Source organism: Neolamprologus brichardi, chromosome 5 (assembly GCF_056152115.1).
Source record: "Neolamprologus brichardi isolate AB-2024 chromosome 5, ASM5615211v1, whole genome shotgun sequence".
Lineage (NCBI taxonomy): Eukaryota > Metazoa > Chordata > Actinopteri > Cichliformes > Cichlidae > Neolamprologus > Neolamprologus brichardi.
In genome coordinates this window covers 18,831,586-18,850,578 of record NC_142108.1, presented here as the reverse complement: position 1 = coordinate 18,850,578, position 18,993 = coordinate 18,831,586, and the positions used below count along the sequence as shown (strand labels likewise).

Below are 18,993 nucleotides of genomic sequence, written 5' to 3'. Positions count from 1 at the left end.
CTAATCCAACTTCAGTAACCCTACAAAAGTCACTGCTGTTTAGTTTTCTGTCTTCATTTATGTTGGAAGTAATAGCAGAGCTGTACGTTTTAATTTTTTCAGAAATATCTCAATCAGAACATGGTATATGGTGTTAAGGTGAAAACTAGCAAGCTAACTTCCTGCTTTTTTTTTTTTTAACTCTCCATGATGCCGCAGTGTTTGTTTGACTTTGGGACCTGAAGTAGACGGAGTTTTGGACCCAGATTACTCCACATGGCTCCTGACTACGGCAGCCGTAATGCTCCAGCAATCCATCAAGCGGTGCGGCTTCACAGCTTACCAAAGTTGCACTAAAACATTTGACAGATTTCTTTCCGCTATACTACATAAAATCGGTTTGAGGTCAGTAAGCACAACCAGAATTCATACATAAGGCGCACAGTCGATTTTTGAGAAAATTAAAGGATTTTAAGTGTGCTTTCAAGTGTGTAAAATACATACAGAAGAAAAGAATATATCGCGATACATATCGTTACCACACATGCTTTAAATTATACCGTGATATGGATTTTAGACCATATCGCCTAGCCCTACTCTGAGCTTAACTTGAAGCAGATGGAGACCTGGTTCAGCTACTCTAACCTCATGACGACTGCAGAGCAGAAGGAGGAGCTGCAGTCCAAGACAGTGGAGTTCAAGTTCACTGACAGGAGGAAGAAATTATTGGTCAGGCAGCTGATTATTGCGTTTTCGGTCACAAAGAGCAGAAACGCGTTTTCTTTCCGCGTTTGTGCAAGAGTGTGACACAAATATAATCCAGTTCTGTAGGAAACTATGCATACTGGCAACTTGTCTCAACACAATATAATAATCAAACTATACTTTCCAAAAACAAAACAAAACAAAAAAAAAGAAAGGCAAAAAAAGCCTTGTTTTTCATGACTCTCTCTTCCAGAGTGTGCACATCATCTTTCCAACATGTCATACAGTCATGCATTACAAGGAACACCACTGCCACACTGTCGTCTCAGACAAAGCCTTAATCCACTATCTGTCTAATTTGCCTAATCTTCATGTTTCTTCAAACATGGAGTCTTTTATTTCCTAGGTTAGTTTCTAACTTTAAGATCCTGGAATTTGTCGTTCCTAGGTCTATTTGGATACAAAAGCCAGAAGGAGTCATATAGATTTAAGGACTCTATGGCATACAGTATGCCTCAGCTTATGTGAAGTGCCTGTTAACCTCTGATTGATCTGCAGAGCTCATCAAAAGTCTTGAGTGCTTTACATTACTGGGTGGAGACAAGCCAAAGCACCCCAACACTGACCAGAGATTTAGTTCTTTATGATTGAATAAAATTACATTCAAGGAGCTATTGGACAGACTAATGAGGTTTATGATGCACTTTACAGACTGCAGTGAGGACGGCAGCTGAAATATTCCTAATGCACATCAGTCAACAGCATTGTATTTTACTTAATAAATCATTAGATGAAGCATCCAGTTTGTGGATGTTTAAAGAATCTACAGAGGGTAAAGTGCTTTGTCCAATCATGTGATTTTATCTTGAAGCTATTCTTCTAATCACAAGATACTCCTCACTCGAAATAGCTGTTGTGTTTCGTTAAATGTTTATCTCTTTTTTAGTAAACTGTAAATCCCCAGAAATTTGGAAACCAGAAGATCGCATCTGTAGGATGCTAAACTTTAAGCAGAGTCTATACAAAAGCCTCATTACATTTGCTAATGGTGGTGATGATGAAGCAGGGTTTTGTTTTTTTTATTTCACACCATGTCTTGCTGGTGTAAAAGATAAGGCTAATTAACATGGCACCATTTGCATCTTTACCTCTGTGTTTCAACACCAAAGGGAAGAGTGCAGCCACAGCAGGCTAATGAATGTTTGATTTGAGCGGGAAGACTCTCTGTCACTTTCAACGCTCCAGACATTACTCTGTTCGACACCCCCCCCCCCCCCCCCGCCCCCCCCCCAATTCTCATGTTCTCCTAGCTGGCAGAGCTGTCTGCGGTTCACCTTTTTCCCTCCACCTTCCCTTTCTCCAGCTTAAATTCCTGAGTTCATCCCCCTTTTCCTCGCCCCCCACTACTACCACCACCACACAGGCTGCGCTCATTACAGCGGATTTGCATGTCTGCTCCAGAGCAGTATGAGAAGAGATGAAACAGAACTCCCAGTGGCTGCCTCTGCAGTGCTTCACTCATCTGACAGAAAGAGCTCCAGTTTGGGCCCCAGACACAGTCAGCAAACAAATGCAGGCTTCTTAAAGGGGCCATACGCACGCATATATGCAAACAAACTCAGAGATACTCCCCCAGAAAGAATTTACATTGCACAGTATTCAGTTTAAATACATCTGCATGCAGGATATATTGACAGAATTGGAAAAAAATTAAATAAATCTACCTCAAGGCTGCTAAAACTTGGAAGGAAGAGTTGTGTTGTTGTGCAGCCAGTCTCGATTCCCACTGAGAGATCACACATCTAAGAAAGATGGAGTGTTTCCCCACACAGACTTTACTGGGGCGGGCCTAACTGCTATACATCTGGCAAGTCATTGTAGTATTTTAATTTTAATCCCCTCAGAGAAAACAACACCCTCTGTCCTTAAAAAATAAAAATAAAAATTGAAAATATTAATCATAATAAAATTAAAAAAAAAAAAAAAAACCTATTCCTGCTCCTTCCAGTCTCATGCTTGGCACACTATCTTGGCCGCTAGAATAACATAACTGCCTCTCCGGTGAGCGTCTCGTCCCACAGTCGGACGGCCTGTAGCATTTTGGGCTGCAGCTGGTGACAGGAGTCTTAGTCCTGCTCTGCTCTCCAAGCTGGAAGGCCACTCTAAGCAGAAATGGTTGTGCTCACTGAGGCTGCAGAGCACAACAGGGACTACCATCGCCAGCAGCAATCCAACACTCTGGAAATGAAGTCCATCCATGGGATGAGAATCTCACTGGAGAGACAGCCACTTCTTATAATCTGTTACTTGTAGTTAAAGTACCTGAAGAGGAGCATAATGTAATCTAATCTAATATTAGATTACCCTTACAAATGGATTTTTATTGGTGCAGGTTTGAATATTTTCCAATATCTGGAAAATAAAATAATTATTGGAATACTGATTGTGTCCATGTGCTCCTTGTTGAACTGTTAGGCCTTAAGAGGGCTACAACATTTTTCTTGCTAATACATTTCTAAGTTTTAGACTCTAAAACTGCAAAACTGGAACATTTCTGATTAGCCATTTGTCTTCTTTGATGTTGGCAAAGAACGTTTCAATGGAGCAATGGCAGAAAACACACTGTGATACTACCGCACAGTGATTATTGCTACAAATTATGCAGTATCACATAAAGTATGCAAAGTGAGCAAATGTTACATACTTTGCTTTAGAACAAATAAAAAAAGAAAAGCCAAGTATGTAGCAAAGAAAGGTCCGTCTTTTGTTTCTGGTCCCCTTAAAATTAGGCGCTTTTGTTCAGGATGACTCATTGGCGAAAGTGGTGAATCATGTGCCATGCAACGTGAGTCAGTGTGAAAAAAGGGCAGACAGTCTTATACCATGCAAGCTCCAGATCTGACCTGCACGGTTCCCCACCAACCCAAGAAGTTAGTGTTCTAAAAGAAAAAAGAAAAAAAATGTTTAGCCTTGGTGGAAATGCAAAATCTATGAAGAAAAAAATGGTTTTGGGTCGTCAAGCTCACTTTCATATTTCACTTGAAACGTATTTAACTAAAGCTAACAAACTGTCTAATTTTGTAGTTTCGAGTGACAGGGTGAAGGAAAATCCTACTCAGTCTGCTCTGACTCATAGGTATATGATGGCTTACTAAGCATATAAATAAAATAAGGAGAATTAAAAATGAGAACTTGGAAATTATTTTGTGTTTCAAGACTTTCATATCCATTTTCTTATTTGGGCGAAAATAGATACCCTTTGAAAATGCAACAATATAAACTGCCAGTTAGTTAAATGTGTGAAATGTTGGCTAAATATGGATGAAAAGCACTGATTGGCGGCCCTAACATAACAAAGTATTACCAAATCCCTTTATATTCAATTAATTTTTATTAGTTTTAACCGAGTCTTACGACACACAGTTGTGCAAAAGAATAAAGAAGGGTGCACTTATTACAATATTTAATATATGAATTAACAGAAGTGACGCTTTTTAACAGCAGGGTGATTTGACTGTGTAACCACAATTTGTCGAGCAGAAAATAAATGACAGATCACACAAGACAAATCAGTGTTTCACTTTGAGAGCGTTTACTGCAATGTTCGTTCTGTCCCAGGGCGACAATGGTGGCGTCATAACCGCCCCGACGCAACCAGGGCAACAACAAAAAATAAGCAACAAAATATCTCAACAACCTAAAATTGAATTAAAAATTAAATCAATTTTAAAAAGAGAGAAAAAAGAAGAAAAGAAAAGAACGTTAAAAATCCTTATTAGCTACACATATGTATCAACCTTTATAACAAGATAATCAGTATAATATACATAGTTAAGCAGACCTTTCATGCTAACATTTAACTTCATATTTTCAATCTTTGGGCTATGCTAGACTAGTTCTGTATGACTTACATACAATAATCCTTATTTATCTTGTACTGGGCTTTTTAATAAGCTAGAACTGTATACATGAGGTTTGAAAAAAGAAAAAAAAAAAAAAAAAAGACTAGGGGGAAAAAAGTTGTCCAAAACGTGGCAGAACCAAAATAAGAAAATGCACGTTAGGTCCCTTCAAGTCTCTAAATTATTAAACCTGCATTGCTTGTGGCCGATTAGGCCAAACTGTTAACTGCTGTCATGCACACTGAGCAGGTAAGGTTGCACCAAAAATGTTCAATGGTCCCTTCTAGACATTTGATGACTTCTCTGCCACATGTGGCACTCTCTGTATTACCACATCCGCTATGCTGCTCATTTACCACTATCATGTTATCTCAGTAGTCAGAGATAGATAAAAATAAAGTGTACAATAGAAACTAACTGATATTTAAGTTCTAAAACATCCTCTCTGAATACGTCTCTAAAGCCTGAAATAAACCTTTGTTTACTTAGAAACTAAATGACCAAAGTGAAGAAGTGATAAAATTAGCCAAAGCCAAAAATGTGTCATTTCAAGTTACAGTAGTTTTATTTTATTTTTTCTTTGAGAGGAAACACTGGTCACCTAAGGTTGCTATTGGCCTTCATTCTGCAGAAATGATAGCCTGCTAAACACTCGTGAATTCATCCTGTCACCTGACAACCTTGCTGGTGACAATGCATTTAATGCACATAAGCACGATTGATCTACATATAGTTAAAGGCAACCAGGCTGCATTACTTAGCAGTCTCGTGTTATTTCTGGGCATTCGATAAATTAAAAAATAAATAAATAAATAAATATATTTTATGCTTGACGCCTGATTTTGAAAACTTTAAGATTAATATATTCATTATTCTGATACTCCTTGAGGAATTTTTGTGTGGAGGAAAAACCCTGAACATCAACCCCCCAAAATATGGATAAAGAAATCTTCCTTAGTCTGTAGAAAGCCGTTTCATTTATCTTCTATGTTCATATCACTGTCAAAGCAAAAATATGATTAATTGGTCAGCATTGTCTCATCTAGATTTTGTAGGTAATGATGAGATTTTATCTAGAAGATGGTAACAGAAGAAAAAACAAAACTAGCTGGCACCAGTGCGAGGGGTGAGACAAAATATTGATATTGCAATACAATTATCAGCGGGCTGGTGCCAAATATTGACCCAAAACGTGCAGCCGCTCTGATTCTCCCACTAATTTGACTTACCAGAGTTACTATTTAGCTATCTTTAAGGGAAGAAACTAACGGGGGGGGAATTGGTAGACACAGAGGTGAGCTAATTACAAAGCTAAAACTCTGCCATTATAACTTATTAACACACACACACACACACACACACACACACACACACACACACCACTTTTTTAGGTGCATGTGTTCAACAGTTTGTTCGTGCAAACATCTAATCAGCCAATCGCATGGCACCAACTCAATGAATTTGGGCATGAAGACATAATGATGATGACCTGCTGAAGTTCACACCAAACATCAGAACAGAGATAGGAACTGACAGGAAGGCAATAGTAGCTCAAATTACCACTTGTTACAAGCAAGGTCTGCAGAAGAGCATCTGTGAACGCACAGCACATCGAAACTTGAAGCAGATGGGCTACAGGAGCAGACCACACCAGGTCACACTTCTGTTAGCTAAGAACAGGAAAGCCAGCATACAACTTGCACATGCTCACCAATATTTGACAATGGAAGACAGCATTTAGCGTAAAAAACATAAAAGCTTGGGTCCATCCCGCTTTGTAACAATAGTTCAGGTTGCTACTGGTTCAGACTTCTGGCCCTTAATACCATGCGAGCACGGTTTAACCACCACAGCCTTCCTTACTGATCACCTCCCTCCCTTTATGACCACAGTGTACCTTCTATAAAGCTCAAATAATTTCAAAGTGTTTTTCCCGCCTCCCCAACACCACAGCGAGTTCAAAGGGAGATTCATACATTTCAATATGGACCATATCACCATATCACTGAGGAATGTTTCCAGCACCTTGTTGAATCTATGCCATGAAGAAGGCAAATGGGGGTCCAACCCAATACAAGCAAGTGGCCATGGGCATATACAAATACCAGTAAATGAATACCTGCTTTATGCTTTTTTTGTTAGGGGTTTTTTTTTTTGTACTTTAGTTACACAAAGAGTTATGATACTGTTGTTAGAGGCCAATGTATTGTAATATTTTCACATTGTGGGTTACACCCACCCCTAACCAGTACCACTAGTGTAGATTCGAAGCCATGCTTATTGGTTTGTTAGCAATATTCTAGCGAACCACACAACCAGCAAATTCAAGGTCACGCTTTTGTAGCAGGCTGATTATATACTGGAGTAAATGGGTAACAATGTAGGTGTGCCACTGGACTGAGAAATTCTAGGCTTGAGCTTTATAAAAGGCGCCTGGAGAATTTCACTGAGAGCAAAATGTTTGATAAAGCAAAGAAGAGAATCAAAATGCTCAACTGATGGTCAAAGTGGTTCACCACTGGGACCTCAAAGAAAGAAATAAACACGTGACAAAATTCATTGGAGAAAAGAAATGATAAAAATAAAAGAGGTTTCAAAAAGGCAGTCATTTCAGATGACTAAATAGGGATTATCAGGCATAAACTCAAGCAGCAATCTGCATTAACCAATGACTTCATAATTTGTTCCCCTCCAATTATAGTCACTTTTGTCAGAGCATCATTTTGACTTTCTGTGAATGGACTCACACAAAAAGGCATAAATTAGAGCAATGTGAGCTGCCTGCAAACCTAGCACAAGTGTGACCGGGGCCACACAGCACACATTAAGTCATTGAAGTCCCCATGCCTACAGTCCCTCCCTGACCCCCCACTGTACATACCAGTAACTCCCCAGCACTAAGACTTTCAGACCAAACACTGCTCTGCCTTCTGTATCTTAATAAGAGGAGGGAAACTAGAAGGGAAGTGAAGGCATGGCAGTCTTTTAGAGGAAGCCGAATAAATGACTGAACACACACCCTGGGGCGGGCATGCTGGGGGGTTTCCAGGAGGTCGGAGCAAGCGGGGCCAATCGTGTCAAGACGAAGGCGGCAGACTAACACAAAACTGACATATCAAAGAAGCCGAGCCTTGTAGAAGGGAAAAAGAGCAGCCAAGACAGCACATTCAACTGCACAGCTTGTTTCTGCATCAATGAGAGACAACACGACCAAAAAACGGCAATTAGCGATTAAAGTGGAAATTCCATCTGGTGCAAAGCGGCATATTTTTCCAATCAAAAACCAGCTCAAGCCATCTCAGTGATCCTATGGCTTTTGATCCCATCCCTGTTTTCTTTTCAGAGGTGGGCAAACTATAAACCAGGCATTTGAAAGATTGCATGTATACCCAAACTTTTTATCTCCTAAATAATCAGTGGCATACATAAAAGTAACTGTTCAAACATCACCTTAACAGTACAGCCAGAACTCCGTCATTGGAGAAAGAAAAGCCGACTAGGCCTTGAGAATCAGCAAAAGCCGACTAGGCAGCTTTCACTGATTCTGTTTAAATGCTTTCAAACCATAATCTCTGACAACCTGGATAAACTGGGAATGAGCAATATAAAAGTACAGAGATATAGCAGGATTATGAGATTGCTTAAATGAGTTATATTTTTAAATTGGCTTGATGAGAGCCAGTGTGGTCTTAAACTCAGTTTGCATCTAATGAGATATCAAAGCTCGCCTGTTTACTACGTTTCTTTTTTGCTTGTAATAATGAAAGGAATTCTCTGAGGTGGCCACCATGCTGACACAGCCTTTAGGTGCTTAAATCCAAAAATGGGTGCATTAAGTGCATTTTAATTGACTTATATTTACCCAGTGTATCGTCTTGCAAATAAGAAAGATCTTCTGGCACTCCTAGAAGACAAAAAAAAAAGTAGGTCACTCAGTCTCCTGTGAGTCATAGGTTCTGGCAGGGGACCAAGCAGAGCAGGTATGGGGAAAGACAGAGCAAGAGCCAGGAGAGGCCTGATACCGTTTCATCAGCTTTATACAGATAATCAAAATTGTTTTCAGTTCTGTGCATTTTGTGAGGCAAAGTGAAATTAAGCCAAATTGAAAGCATACGTTTAGGAAATTAAAACCAGTGTTAGACACTTAACTGCATGTGAAATTCACACCAATAAATAAATAAATAAATAAAAATTAATCTATTTTTTAAACATTTATCCCAAAGTCAGGCCTCCTGAGAAACACTGAAGCATAGTAACTACATGCAAACTCATCTACAGTCTTCTCATTCTGCCATATAAATTTCCTTCAGTAGACCAGAGACATTTCTCAAATTGCAGGTGCTGTCTTGTTTCTCCCTAGAGCTGAGGCTCTGGGCTCCCCTCCCAGGGCCACAGCACCTTGGCAGAGAGGCTGACTTACGGGGTCAGAGCCTGAGATTACCAAACAGTTACTTTTTGAAGGCAGTGACTCACCCTGGTCAAAGCTGTCAGTCACGTAGCCACCTTGGGACAACCACATCTGTGAGGCAGCGCTGATCTAAGCAGCTCATGGCCTGTGACCAATGCATTGATAACTTCTTAATTACATTGGGCAACTGGCACAGACCATGTTGCTTCAGCCACCGAGCCCCTCCTCCAGCTAACCTCTCCGCCCTCTCATTCATCCACCCTGAGGGAGAGGCATGCAAACCAGAGGAAGTATGACTCATCTAGTAACAAGATGCATTCTTCTGAATTCTCTGCAGACGTGTTGTTTGCTAAGTGAAGAGCACAGGAGAGTATGGCGCAGAGAGAGAAAAAGAAGGGAAGAGACAATGTGAAACCATAATCAAGACACTGGCTACGTGTGAGAGCAAGGAGGGAACGATGGGGCAGGAGCAAGTCACCACGTGTGGGTTTCCTGGTCCACACACAGATCAACATTTCCTCCAACTCCACAGAGAGAATCCTTGGCTTCTGTTAGGGGTTTTCTGAATCACAGATGGAGGCTCCAAGTACTAAGGCTAATCCATCAGGTTTCACACAGAAAAAAAAAAAAAAAAAAAAAAGAGCAACAAATGATGATAGCAGAGAGGTTTTTGACGGGTGCTTCTTCTGAGCACTACAGATGATAATGAGGCATAAGCAAGGGGTATGAAAAAGAAGTGTTAAATCATCGAGTCTAAGAGATCCGCTGCAGTTCCTTCCCAACTAACATCACATCTGCAGAACTTGGCACCAGTCCTTACAGATCATGAGCCTCACACACCACATCATACACAGACTCTAACCTCTGCATTAAGCTATTTCTGGACAGGCTCACTTTAACATTGTCAAAAATCACAACATAGAGAAAAGAAGCAGCTAAACACAACCTTCAGTTGTGATCAAAAAAGAAAAAAATGCTCAAACAGGTTCTATCTTGTGATATCATGATGAATGGTCTATCAGCCACCAGCTTACTGTTGGCAGAGTATGAACTAGGGCTGGCACGATTAGTCGACTAGTCACGATTACATCGACTATCAAAATCGTCGATGACTGATTTAATAGTCGACGTGTCGTTTGAAGCTTTGTAAGATCACAAAAGACGCAGGAATAAGTAGTAGGATTTAAGAGTGTAATAACGGACTGAAACAGAAGATGGCAGCACTGCATGTACAAGGATGCCAGCTGCCGTTAAACCCCAAAGAAGAAGAAGCTGTATCCCAGAATTCATAGCGCAGCCCAGCTCAGTTTACAACAATGGCGGCAGCTAGTTAGTTTTAATATTACTCTTATTATTCTTTCTGGGTCACAAAATAAACGTTTAACATATTTTCAGGCGAGAATGTAGCAAATATCTGCTCAGTTTATCAAGACACCACATATTTTCAAAAGCGCTCAGACGTTTTCGGAGACGTCTGAGATGTTTCGGCAAGGCTCACTAGAGCCCATGAGAACACTGGACTCCCGGCAAATCGTTTTCAAACCCACTGCAGTCTTTCGCTACTCAGGTTAAACATATATAAGTCACTTAGATAACTTAAAAATGTTATTGTTTGGCTTTTTTTTTTTTGTATTTTATTTGTTCCTGAGTAAATCCGTTTGGCTGAGATTAAAGTTATAGTTTTTACACAGCTGAATAAACGTCAAGCAGACAGCTGATTATCAGAAGTGTGAGATGCTCGAGAATATACTCCGGTGTCCCGTTATATTTTAGATAGCAAGGAGTTTATTAAACTTCACCGAAACAATCTGCAAATTTCATTAAAATTTAATAAACTATCATCTTGTCTTTATTTTTAGTTAGCACATACCTTAAACACTTAAAGCTGTAAGCTAATGATAGTTATATAAGAGCAGATGCAATAAGCTGTATGTTTTACCTCCAATGGATGATGATCTGATTAGTCGACTAACTGCAAAAATAATCGGTGACTAGTCGACTATCAAAATAATCGTTTGTGGCAGCCCTAGTATGAACCAAAGTGATGTGGCAAGCCCTCACCATTCAGCTTCACCAATCTGCCTTAGGATTGTGGACCAAAATTAAAACTGACCTTCTCCGACTTTGCCTTTTGGAGTCTGCAGACTGATGTTCAACCAAATAACAATTCTTTTTTTCCCCGACCGTAACTACATTGCAACAGCATTAACACAATCATGCTATAAAGGCAATAAACCTAGGAGGGCAGACAGAATTGCAACTTGCAGTGCATGCTTCCTTTTCAGACACTAATTCCGCTGTAGTAGACAAGCAAGTGGCATCCACACGAGAGATTATCCAACCACACACTGCTGACCTTTTTTTTTAGCAAGTGAATTCACCTTGGCTGTAAATTTGTACATCTTAAGTGGTTTATGTATGCTTGTACCTGTGAACCAGCTGCTGCATCTCACAGCACAGAGATTATCATATTCAATCAAGTCTGGTTTATGTTACGCTCTCCATGTATTATTGCTATGCTATCACCTATAAATTGCCATGTCATGCATGCAGTCCACAGGCGGGAGCTGGACGTAACATCTGGGAATATCGTGTTATTAAAGTGTCATTTCATGAAGAGACCTTAGTGCAGCAGTTATTGCTGCCATTCGTATGATATGTCATAAATGAAAGTTCTGTGGCGACTGGTATGCAGGAAAAGCTGCATTGTTTAGTCAGCTGTAAGTGCTACTGTATTAAGTTTAAAAATTTCCCTGTTCTCTAGGAATGCTGCCTAAAAATTGGATTTTATTTCTGCCACGCGAGCCAAAGTAATGATTAAAACAGATACCAAATACTAGGATGAAAGCTCCACTCTTATTACTTAAGCTGCGTCGGCTTAGCGAGCTCTCCTTCCTGCACAAAGCGCGAAGGTCTCCTAAGAGTGTGAATCATATATCAACTCCTTCTACTAAGCAACCAGCCAAAAGGAAAAGAAAAAAAAAAGCCTACACTGATACCGAGGGCCTATTAAAACTCAAGGACAAAGCAAACAATATGATGAATTATTAAATCCGTCAAGGAACTGAAAACTGAGGCCTATTTTATTCGTTTAGGATTTGGGTCTTCATTAGCACTCATGTAAGTAAAATCTTACACGACACAGCTACTGCACACACAACGTGCATTTACTCAGAAACACTTTTGTTTTCACGTCATTATGACTTGCAGGGCCCGATTTCCTTTGCACATCTACGACAGTAAAACCATCTAACCATCATTTTCGTAACACTTTTGGTCACACACCTCTCCTTAAACCCAACGCAAAGATAAGATCAAGTTACACATTTATAGTAAAATTGCCACAAAATTTAAAAAAAAATAAAAATAAATCCTTCTTGCTACCACAAGGCTGTAATGACTCACCGAAACCGCCATGCAATACAAGAGCCGCCAAACCCCCCCTCCTCTCCCCTCTGCCCCTACCCCACCCATTTCTTCTCCACTTTCTAAACTTACCCGGCAAGCTCTAGTGTGGGTAGTTACTGTAGTTCCCCTTGCAAAGAGACCGTCCCTGATTAGTCAGACAGACATAAATCGATAAACACTTTTAGATAAAACATGCATCTGAGCAAATGTACTGATAATATGAGCCAAAGAGCCAGCTGAATTAAATATCCCATGACTCCCTCACCAATTCACATCTACGCCCAACTCCAATCCAGGACGTGAATTGGCGCATACAAGACTAGTTCACTGACAAATTCACCTCAATAGATGAGGAGGAGGTAGGATGAGGAGAACTAGACAGTGGATTGCTGGATGAATAAAAAATGAAAAGTGTAGTGCTTCAGCAAATTCATTCTCTCCATCCCGTGAGGAGGGTGGGGGTGACGGAGGAGGAGGAGAGGCTCGTTTGAAAACCGAACCAGCGCTGCATTCCCACATCCACCCGTATCCAGCGAGGGGCTCTTTAAAAATTCATTAATTTACAGCAAAAATAGATTAAAGCACCCAGCTGAGCAAAACCCAAAATTTGGCTCCTGAATAACATTAATGATAAAACATTTCCCTCAAGCCCAGGGGGTTTTGCCTGAAGAAACATTGCTGGCTTTTTTCACCTTACAGCACCTTGAGAATAATTTATTTTCAATCATTACTAAAATAATGCATTTCTAATTGTCATTTTTAATTATGCTTTTCTTCAAATGGAGAAAAAGAAAAGAAAAGCGCTGAGCAAAAACCTGCAAAAACTAATTAAAATCCATCCAAGGATATGCCATTCCCATGATGGCATGGCAATGCCATTCTATTCACCATTTGATATCTCAGCTACAGAGACTCAATGACAGCTGCTCCAGGCCCCAAAAATGCCTAGAACTGCAGTTACTGTAATTGCTCTGGCCAGCACTAAATGAGGTTCACTTAAGTGCAATTATCCCCCTCTGATCTCTCACATAAAGAGACTTCTTTAACATGGAGAAGTGGGCTCACACAATGTGACTGCAAACAAGATTCAAATTGGAATCAGGGAGGCATTTCCAGCAGATGAATGGCTTCATAGCTCATCGGCATTCTAGTGATGCACGGCTTTGCTAATGAAGACTGAGCCAGTCTCTTCTCACCAAAAACGGCTTCCATGAGAGCGAAACATCCAACGCCGGATATAAGCAGGGTACAGGAAGAATTTTTCAAACAAACAAAAAAAAAAAAACCCAAAAACTGTCCAGTCAGTGTGCCTGAGCCTGGCCTCCATGCAGAGCAAACAGCTGTTGAAATGAGAAGGAAGATCCTGTTTTTTCGCTCATCCAAGGAGAAATACACACTGAAGGACAAGATGATGGGCGATGAAGTGAGGAGGGAAGAAAAAAAAAAAGACCTAAAATAACTTCACATTCCAGAGCAGAGAGAGAAAGACTGAAACAAGCCCACTTTGGATTCAGACCAAAACTAAGTCATTGTAAAAAATACTAAACAGAGCCCTCTGACCCAAAGCATCAGCAGTCCTCATGAATAAATTGCCATCTGCCAATCGCATAACACAAAAGGTTTTCAGCCTGAGGGGGAAGATGTGACCGTCTAATAGGGGTTGCAACAGAGGGTACCTGTTGGGTGCTGTCCAACTACACAGGGCGGTGGGGGGGCTGTGATGGGCCTTCATGTTGCCACAGGCTCAACTAGCACCAGGAGTCTGATAACTGCACCTCACGGATGGCCATTTGAATAATCACTTCAACAAGGGGAGAAATTAAAAAGCCTCTCAGTGAGACCGGCTAGGCACAGGGCCACATACTGAATACCAAATGAGCTCATATTCAAAAAAGTAAAAAGCTGTTCTGAATTCACAGTACAATACTGGCTTTCTGACCCCTGACATACATCAAAATTATCCCAATATCATGTCATTATTCTATTTAGTCTATTAAATTATACACCTCCAAGCATAACAGTACCTGTGATGCAATATTTTTACATTTATGTTCCTTGTCTTCTGCACATGCCAACAAATTAATTTTTCTTCAGAGATGGTAGATGAAATGTTATATAAATAAATAAATAAATGTTATTGTCATCTCTCTCTCTCACTCACACGCACACACACACAGAACATTAGAACACCTTGATGATGTAGGTGTTTGTTTTTTTAAACCATTAAGCAGGATACTTCAAAAACCACAGTAGGTCAAAACTACAGATGAACCTGAATCCCATCCTCCCATGCACATTTAAAAATGGTTACGTGTGTAATATGATTTGCACTTTCTTCTCAAATAGTCAATCATTTTATCAAAGATGAACAACTGTTTTCTTTCTTTTTACTATGACAAATAAAATCCCAAACCAGGCTCCGTTTGATATCAAATTGTAAACTAAGTCCACTCACTAAGCCATAATACACATGAAGGAACCTCCAAGTCTGAGCCTGCCCAGCATTTTCAGCTTTAAACAGAAATGAACAAGAGCATTGCTTACAGACTAAAAGGAATTAAATGGATGTTACAGCAGTGCTTTAGGGAGAGACTTTTAGGTGTGTGTGTGTGTGTGTGTGTGCGTGTTGTAATGTATACTTTTGCAGCAGCCTTTAAAAAGCATGCATTAGCCGTACTTCAAGTCAGATAAAAACTACAAATACTACCAGTGTCACACAGCCCGGTGACAGATCTTGCTTATAAAAACAGCAGTGTTTATAAAAAGGCGACTTTAGTGAATTGCATCAAGCACCAAAAAACACATAGCAAACTTAAGACTTTTCACACATCTTGTTTGGTGTCACTTCTTGAAACTCGAATGATAAAAATGATGGGGTAAGCATGCATGCTCATTTCCCCACAATACGCCTAATGGAACCACTGTGGCTCTAGTGACCTGGATGGAACAACTTCAAACACCATGCACACTTAAACACCATGTGTCTTCTACAGCTGCATGCACAGATAGCCTCGATCCAGACAGCTCTGTGGGCCTGCTATTTAAAGGATGGGTGATTAAGAAGCAAACCAGGTCTGACCTTTGATTGTGGGTGCTGACTAACGCTATGGGCATTTTGTTAGTTGAAGCATAAGGTCTGGCATGGTTGGGATGTTAGGGGGGGGAATTTATTACGCTTGGATTTAGTCATAAATTTAACCTTTTTTCGCCGGCTTTATGGCAAATTTAATTGAGAGTATATGATAATTAGCTCGTTGCAAGCCCATTTCTGCAATAGCACACTGAATTCGTTGATAAAGCCTGCACGAGTTGACAGCAGGGCAAATTAAGAGTTCAGCCATCCATCTTTTAATAAAGGAAGTCGGGATAAAAAGGGAAGAGCGCCGTTTTTGTACACAACTGCATGCAAATGTCGCAGCTGTTTTGTTTTGGTTTTGTGTGTGTGTGTGTATGCCTTATTCTGAACGATCACAAACTCACTACTAAAAAAAAAAAAACATAAGAGATAAGAAAAAGCATGCCCCGAGAAATCTTGCACAAATGACCAAAGAGTCAACCGCAATACCCGCCTGTGCCGTCTCAGGACAATGCACAGCGGCACAGAGGCAGACTGGAGATCAAAATCAGCGGCGTAAAATGCACCTGAAACACGCTTTGCACTTGTTGATTGCCCAGCCTCATGACAATTCTTCGCCCTTCTCGCACAGGTCGACTAGATTTTTGAGGGGGTCCCCCCCATCTTTTTCATGCTAGGATCATTATTTTTCCTGCAGGAATTTATAACCTCGCCCGAGAAGCAGACGATTGACAGACGAGAAAACACACTGCAACAGCTGTGAGTCAAATACCGTCAGAGCACGCAGGAAAGCCAAATGACACTGGGCTCATGCACACACTCACTCCATGCTGGACACACATCGTCTCACATACCAAACAGCTAGCTTAACGATAGCTGTGGAGGGCTGGGGTAGGTCATTATACAGCCACCTAAAGCGAGGAAAAGCACAAGCATACACACAAACACACCTAGCCCTGGCCCTGGAGAAAGCGCCCACAACACTCTGCTAAAGTTAGCTGGCTACCAAAACTGGCTAGCTAGCTGTCAAAGTTGCCCTGTCAGTTGTCACCGGTTGCACGGCGGTGTTAGCAGGCTAACGCAAGAGCTGTCAACTTGGAGAGTTGCAGCAGCACGGCCGGGGTGTACTAACACTGACCACGGGGGAAACACTGACTGGCTCCCTGAGCAGAAGAAGAAGAAGAAGAAGGGGAAAAAAAACAGGAGTCCCCCCTCACGCCTCGGCACAGCGAGTGGAGAACCGTGTGTCAGGGCCTGTTCACTGGGCGCAATCCCCACAACTTCAGTGCAGCTCACTTCCCCGTTAAAGTCGTCCATTTCGTGGGCCTTAGTTCAACTTCCATGCCCGTGTAGCTCACTTACTCAGGGTGAAAGCTGCTGTGACGGTGGCTCTCTGTAATCCTCACGGTAGTTTTCAGAGTAACTGTCTCCCCCCTTCCTTCACCTCCTCTTCTTCGGATAGCGGGTTGCCCTCCCCCCTCGGGGATGTCCTGCGCTCCTGACGCTATCGTCCTGTGTGAAGAGCCGCTGTGACCGTGGCTTCGCCGGTGTGCCTGCGGTGCCGTGGCGTCCCTCTTCAGCTTCTCTCCGCCTTCACCCGTTCGCCTTTCTTTCGGCGGCCGAGCCAACATCCGGGACTCTCCCCTCTTTGGGTTAAGTGCCCGGAACTACTTTCACATAGACAGCTCACATGAAGGTTTCTTTTTTCTCTCTCTCTCTGTCTTTCACCACCCCTGCCGCCACAGAAACTAGCGCGCGGTTAAATGCACACGCCCGCAGTGGAAAAAGCACCCGTACACACGAAAGCACTTCAATCAATAAAAATGATCCGTGATATCTGCTTTATTTATTGCGCACTGGGTGTAAATGTAGCTCAAAGTGCGCAGAAAAATAGAGGCAACATCACAGAATAAAAGCAGGAGGCGCGGGGGGGGGTAGTTGAATACAGTCCACATGGTCTGATAAGTCACCTTTTTTTTAATAAAAGGTGTGTAAGTTTTAACCAGTGGCTTTATTTATACTTATTCAAAGGTTAAATCATTTAGTAAAACTGTACCCTACTTACAAGCTCTAACAGGTTTCCAGGTCTATTAAATGGGTGTATGCTGCTTTCATTGTAATAAATGGGTTATAAATTGTGGCAGCCATCAAGTCTGCAGATAGCTCACACGTTAATAAGATGTTAATAAAGGGTAAAATCCCTAGAAAATAATTTAAAAATATCTCTAAATCAATACAAACCTCATGCAGCATGCATTTTTTTTTCTTTAAGTTGCTCTGATTATTGATTATTAACTGCTGAAACTGCAATAAGTTACTATTTGCAAAAACTTGTATGAAGCATGCCTTTTTAGGAAGTGATACCCACAGGAAATGTAGATCAAAAGATCGGATGAAAGAGTTTAATTAAAATGTGCATCTTTTAAGGAGTAGGTGTTTCAGAGAAATGAAATAGACAGTGATAAAAGACAAGCATTAGTGTTTTGAATCAGCACCAGACAGGATCATCTCCATACAAAGGTGCACAGTTTTAGTTCAGGACCACAGCTGGGGGGAAAAAGACCTAAAAATAACAGGCTGGTGTTTCTAAACTTAACCCCCTGTACTGAATCAACCTTTACTGCAGGAGCATGTGCACACATGTAAGTGGTCCGAGCCTATGTAAATATAGCGAGCTTAAAAACTATTTAAAATGTCCATTGCACAATGTAAACTGCACCATAAATTCACAGAGCAAAAAAAAAAAAAAAAAAAATGCCAGCAATAACATGACACTAATGGGCTCAGTGACCTCAATGCCCGCAATCACTTCAAAGCAGTTGTAAGCAGTATTATAACAACGGAAGGAAAAGTTTACCGTGGCATCGCCTTAATTTTCATTCATGCTTCTTCTGGGCTTTTTATATGGGATCATTTAAGAAACTGGAAGTGTGTGATAGAGTTGTGGTTGTTGTATGTGAGGAATTTGGTTGCCTTTTTGAATTGTTCTGTCAGTTCTTCTGCCAAAGTGCTGCAATCATTTAATTAGTGTGAAGGTTTTATGCTCACTAATATCTGGATGTCCTTTAACTCCACTCATAAAGCTCGACCTTCAACGCGGAGGCTTGCAGAGGCCATCAAAAGAGAAATATCAGCATGGCATCTTTAGTGCAAAACAGTGATCCTGAAAAAATACAAGCAATCACTACATCGATTTATGTTTTTTCCAGCTATTTTTATTATTAATACTTTATTTAGAATTTTCCATGTCACTTATTTTCACCTAAACTACAACATATATTTTTATTACTTAGCTATTATCATTATTATAATTAATAGTTATTTTATTAGTTGTGCAAACAGATATCATATTGTTCTGATATCTAGTAAAAAAAAAGTTATTTAGCTTTTACAAATGTGCATCGCATGCGCTTAAACTGGAAGGGAAAACAATGCAATTAAGTACGCACGTGAAGGTAGCAGCCGAAGTGGTGTAACTGTCCTTCCAACGGTGCAGCAGCGTCACCTGCCGGTCG

General features: G+C 40.8%; 1 protein-coding gene across 3 annotated transcripts in view; it reads right to left on the bottom strand.

Moving 5' to 3' along the window:
• foxj3 (forkhead box J3) overlaps window positions 1-17,098 on the bottom strand; it is an 89,047-nt gene extending 71,949 nt beyond the window's left edge. For 2 of the 3 annotated variants that reach the window (XM_035904401.2, XM_006783208.3), the window contains exon 1: window positions 16,841-17,098. The gene's annotated coding sequence lies outside the window, so the exon portion shown is untranslated. Of the gene's footprint in view, window positions 1-8,448; window positions 8,491-16,840 lie in introns of all 3 variants that reach the window. The other variant, XM_035904404.2, reaches the window with a different exon arrangement.
• Between the last annotated feature and the right edge of the window lie 1,895 nt (window positions 17,099-18,993).